This window comes from Neovison vison, chromosome 13 (assembly GCF_020171115.1).
Source record: "Neovison vison isolate M4711 chromosome 13, ASM_NN_V1, whole genome shotgun sequence".
NCBI lineage: Eukaryota > Metazoa > Chordata > Mammalia > Carnivora > Mustelidae > Neogale > Neogale vison.
The window spans coordinates 110,877,147-110,883,100 of NC_058103.1; the positions used below are offsets into that span (position 1 = coordinate 110,877,147).

The 5,954-nt window shown below is 38.5% G+C and overlaps 1 pseudogene; it reads left to right on the plus strand.

Moving 5' to 3' along the window:
- The first annotated feature begins 2,171 nt into the window (after positions 1-2,171).
- Positions 2,172-2,888, plus strand: LOC122893079 (annotated as a pseudogene).
- The last annotated feature ends 3,066 nt before the right edge of the window (positions 2,889-5,954 follow it).

Below are 5,954 nucleotides of genomic sequence, written 5' to 3' on the forward strand. Positions count from 1 at the left end.
TCAAAAAACTGTTATTAAAAAAGGAACACTTGTATGTACCAATATAGAATGGTCGCTAAAAAAATTACATATGAAAAAATTAGTACAGAGAAGTTTTATATCAAAAAGAGGACATTCATAAGCATTCTGATACACACATAGGATACCTTTGGAAGCATTCACAGAAACTTGCGTCAGTGATTGCCTCTTCATTTTCTGAGAATTGAGTGCATGGTTTTTCAAAATTGTTCCTGTTTTCTCCTGATAATAACTAGGCATATTCATCATTATTATTTTTTGTTTTTATCCCTATGAATCAGTTGTTGTTGCCTTCACATGACTTTGCCTTATTATCTGAATAATTTTCTTTCTCTGTCTTCACTTTTTTGTTAGCAAATCTTTTAATCAGGTTATCAAGCCTTTTGCCAAATGTTTTTCAGTCTTTGCAAGATGTCTTCTAGTAAGCAGTATCAAAATAATGGACTTGCCAAAGGACAAAATCTAAGCACTCAAATCCCATTCTTTGGCATGAAATAGACTCTTACTGACCACTTCCACTTAAGTAACCCCAATTTACTCCTTAACACATTACCTTGTTTTGTTTTTATGATAATACATATTACTATCTGATACTTAAAACATTATAGCGAAATAAGTCAAGCGGAGAAAGACAACTATCATATGATCTCCCTGATATGAGGGAGTGGTGATGCAACATGGGGACTTAAGTGGGTAGGAGAAGAATCCATGAAACAAGATGGGATAGGGAGGGAGACAAACCATAAGTGACTCTTAATCTCACGAAACAAACTGTGGGTTGCTGGGGGGAGGGGGGTTGGGAGAAGGGGGGTAGGGTTATGGACATTGGGGAGGGTATGTGCTTTTGGGTAAATTGGAAGGGGAGATGAACCATGAGAGACTATGGACTCTGAAAAACAATCTGAGGGGTTTGAAGTGGTGGGGGGGTGGGAGGTTGGGGTACCAGGTGGTGGGTATTATAGAGGGCACAGCTTGCATGGAGCACTGGGTGTGGTGAAAAAATAATGAATACTGTTTTTCTGAAAATAAATAAATTGGAAAAAAAATTATAGTGGTAATTATCTGTCTCCTCTCCTTGGAAAGCCCAAGATAGATGGGCTTCTCTATCTATTGGACCTACTGTATCTATTCTAAATAGTGTCTTGTGCCTAGGATAATGTGTTGCATTGGTGGGACCTCAATAAAAGTTTTCTGGATGTGTGCATAAACCTCCAGAGCTTCTTGTTTACTTTATACTTATTACCCACCTTTTTTTTCCTTTTCTAAGCTCATACCCTTATTGTATTCCAAATTCTTCTTTTCCTGGCACTTTGTCCACAGCTTTACTGTGGCAATGGGTGCAGTGTACAGTGCACATTGCTGGTTTATACATTTATACCTCGAATGTGAGCTTCTTGAGGGTATACATCTGTCTGTTTAATCATTGTTTCTCCAGTTCTTTGAATCCAGTAGAAGAATGAAAGCACCGAAGAGAAGATCCAGGTTTCCTTATAAAATTATCAGAAATCATGACCCTAAATAATCTCCATGATTTAGTTGTTTGAAAGATAATCTTTTTTGTCTGTTAATTTGTTATTTGCCATTAAAGGAGTAAAAAAGATACTCTTTAAGACTACAGAAATAAAGAAGCAAATTTTGACAGTAAACAAACCAGAGAGAAAGAAAAACTTTATGAAGCCAAGAAAGTGTAGAAGTTTGTTGTTTAGGAAGAAGGAGTCCAGTGCACCATCTGAATCTAGGAAGGACACAGACTCTAGCTGTTTAGTGGAAAAACTTTTGAATAGGAAACAAAAAATCCCAGGCATGAGAATCCATTGTCTGGCTGAATCCTTTCTGCCCTCATTATAGCTATATGTGAAGACAAGGTGAATTCATTTCTTCAGTTGAAACACGAAATGCCCACTCAAGATACAACTCAAGATGAATTTATAAAGCACTGGTTAAAAACCAGAGGCGTATTACTCACAGAGATGTTTTTAGTCTAGCCCTGATCTCAGCTCTTTAGCCTAGCTGAGGAGGTTGACAAAAAAAAAAAAAAAAAAAATCCAGCATTTCTTTGGAGACAATAGACTCAGTTTTTAAAAATGTGGCTCAGGGCGTCTTCTTCCTGCCTTGTCTTCGGCGTTTTTGTTTGTAGAGCGGCCAATAGCAAGATGCCTTCGGGAAATGCCAAAACTGGGCATCCTGCCCCCAACTTCAAAGCCATGGCTGTTATGCCAGATGGCCAGTTCAAAGACCTCAGCCTATCTGACTACAAAGTCAGAATATGTTGTGTTCTTCTTTTACCCTCTTGACTTCACCTTTGTGTGTGCCACGGAGATCATTGCTTTCAGTGACAGGGCAGAAGAATTTAAGAAACTCAACTGTCAAGTGATTGGTGCTTCTGTGGATTCTCATTTCTGTCACCTGCCATGGATCAACACACCCAAGAAACAAGGAGGACTGGGACCCATGAACATTCCCTTGGTATCAGACCCCAAGAGTACCATTGCTCAGGACTATGGAGTCTTAAAGGCTGATGAAGGCATCTCGTTCAGGGGCCTCTTTATCATTGATGATAAAGGCATCCTTAGGCAGATCACTGTAAATGACCTACCTGTTGGCCGCTCTGTGGATGAGACTCTGAGACTGGTTCAGGCCTTCCAGTTTACCGACAAGCATGGGGAAGTGTGCCCAGCTGGCTGGAAGCCTGGCAGTGATACCATCAAGCCTGACGTCCAGAAGAGCAAAGAGTATTTCTCTATGCAGAAGTGAGCGCCGGGCCATTTTAGGGCTGGGCTGTAGTGGGTGGCCATGAAAACAAAATCTCTTTTGTACTATTGTTATGCTTAAAACACAAGACTTTAGACTTTGTGCAGATGTGGTATGGGGACAGGCCTTTCCTGCAGGGGTTGGGGAGTCCAGCCTTTCTTCTCTGGAGAGAATGGCCTGAACTTTGTTACAGGGCAGGCCAACTGTGATGTACAGTAGTAGGGCAACACTTTTGATCTTCTGTTGTTTCTATTAAACTTAAACTGAGAAAAAAAAAATGTGGTTCAGTTACCTTTGTCGGGGAGAATTTGAAGTCGTTTCCAAAGAATTTTATTGATTCAGCAGGATAAATATATAGGTTGAATAATTATTTTCTGATTTTCAGCATTCTTGAGAATCATACAATATAAGTTAATTTTATTTTATTGCAATTGCATATTTTAAAAAATATTTTATTTATTTGACAGAGAAAGAGAGATCACAAGTAGGTAGAGAGGCAGGCAGAGAGAGAGGGGGAAGTCTCCCTGCTGAGCAGAGAGCCCGATGCTGGGCTCGATCCCAGGACCCTGGGATCATGACCTGAGCCGAAGGCAGAGACTTAATACACTGAGCCACCCAGGTGCCCCTTGCAATTGCATTTTAATTTTACTCAGCTAGTTAAGATAACAAAGGAAGAAATTGATTTTGAAACTCTGTAAACTATAGAAAAGATGCTAATACTAGTAGCTATATTAATTATGGCTATTATCTTTCTGCAGGCAAACTTGGCAAAGGGAGGAGTGAGTCTAGAGAAACAGACCATCTCTTTAAATGGAGTTGACTGGTTTATCTCAGCCTCATGCCTAAATAAAAAATATAGTTGATTCCTGGATCAGTGGAGACTGACCCTGGGATCAGCCCTGAAGTGATTCCTGCAGAGCCTGCGGCTGGAAGATGTCATACCATGGATGACAGCCAAGCTGCTGGATCCATTTCAAAGTGACTCAGTGGGGAAGAGAACTATTAATATATTTATCACCACAGGTATTAGTTAGAATGTCATTGTTGAGAAACTGTTGTAGAGTGTTACTTTTTATTCTTTTATTTGTTTAACTATATGTCTATTTAAAAAGTTTTTATTTGTGGGGCGCCTGGGTGGCTCAGTCGATTCGGCATCATGCCTCTGGTCATGATCCCATGATCCTGGGATTGAGCCCCACATTGGGCTCCCTGCTCAGTGAGGAGCCTGCTTCTTCCTACCGCTCTGCCTGCTTGTGCTCTCTCTCTGTGTGAAATGAATAAATACAATCTAAACAATTTTTTAAATTTTTGCATATGTGTTTGTTTTGTTCATTTGTAAATACTTTTATTTCTGAGAATCCTTCAAATTTTATAGTTTATAGGGAGGTAGTGAAAAAAAAAACCCAGAAAATGGGTGAGAGGGGCATCTGGGTGGCTTAGTAGTTTAGGCATTTACCTTTAGCTCAGGTCAAGATCTCAGGGTCCTGGGATCAAGTCCTGCATTGGGATCTCTGCTTGCAGGGAGTCTGCTTTTCCCTCTCTCTCTGATCCTCCCCCTAACTTGTTTTCTTTCTCTCTCGAATAAATAAATAAAATCCTAAACAAAAGAAAATAAACAAACAAAAAAACCCACCAGAAAATGGGTGAGAGACATTTCACTGAAGAGGCAAATACATAGGTGAGTTGTTTATAGGGAGATGTAATGAGTTATGTGATTAACGGGTAATGTAGTTAATGGGCCTATAGGGAGATGTAAATTATACCATAATGAGGTATCACCACACACCTATCAGAATGGCTTAATTGGAAAATAGTGAGAACACCAAGATGCTGGAGAAGATGCAAAGAAACTGGATCATTTAATCCTGTGGAAAAGTAGGTGGTACAACTACTCTGGAAAATAGGTTGGCAGTTTCTTTAAAATCTAAACATGCAACTACCATTAAGACCCCACAGTTCTACTCTTGGATGTTTATCCCAAAGAAATTCAACTTATATCTACACAAAAATATATATATGAATGTTTAGAGCAGCAAATGATTAAAATATTACAAAATCTTAAATTGTGGTAAAATACACATATAAAATTTACTATTTTTGACCATTTTTAAGTGAGCAGTTCAGGAGTATTTAAGTGCACTCACATTGTTGTACAATCAACCTCCAGAACTTTTTTCGTCTGCAAAAGTGAAACTCTATAGCCATTAAACAATAATACCCTACCCTTTCTCCTTTAGGCCCTGGCAACCACCATTCTACTTTGTGTTTCAATGAATTTGACTACTTGAGATTTCTAGGAATTGAACTATTCACCTAGATAGAATCAAAGTATTTTTCTTTTTGTGACTGGCTTATTTTACTTAGCCTAATGTCCTCAATGTTCATCCAAGTCACAGCATGTATCTGAATTTTTTTTCTTTTAACGGTTGAATAATATCTCATTGTATGGATATAACACATTTTGTTTATCCATTCACCCCTTGATGCACATTTGGGCTACTTCTGCACTTTGGCTATTGAGAATAATGCTGCTTTGAATGTGATTATACAAACATCTCTTCAAGACTCAGAGGTAGAATTTCTAGATCATATAATACTATTTTTTATTTTTTGAGGAACTGCCTTACTGCTTTCCAAAGCCATTTAATCATTTTGCATTCCAACCAACAGTGTAGAGTGTTCTAATTTTCCTACATCCTCATCAGCACTTTTTTTTCTCACCAACACTTATTATTACTCTTATTTTTTGTTGTTATCTGAATAGATAACAACAAATTGCACTGTGGTTTTTACTTTTTTTTCTCTAATTATTAGTTATGTTGAACATATTTTCATGTGCTTGTTGGCCTTTATGTATCATCTTTGGAGAAGTGTCTGTTCAAATCCTTTGGCCATTTTTTTAAAAAAAGATTTTATTTATTTATTTGACAGAGATCACAAGTAGGCAGAGAGATAGGCAGAGAGAGAGAGGAGGAAGCAGGCTCCCTGCTTCCTCTCTGCCCTCTCCCAGCAGAAAGCATGGTGCAAGATTTGATTCCAGGACCCCGAGATCATGACCTGAGCCTAAGGCAGAGGCTTTAACCCACTGAGCCACCCAGGTGCCCTCCTTTGGCCATTTTTAAGTTGAGGTTTTTTTGTTGTTGTATCATAAGAATTCTTTATATATTCTGATTATTAATTCCTTA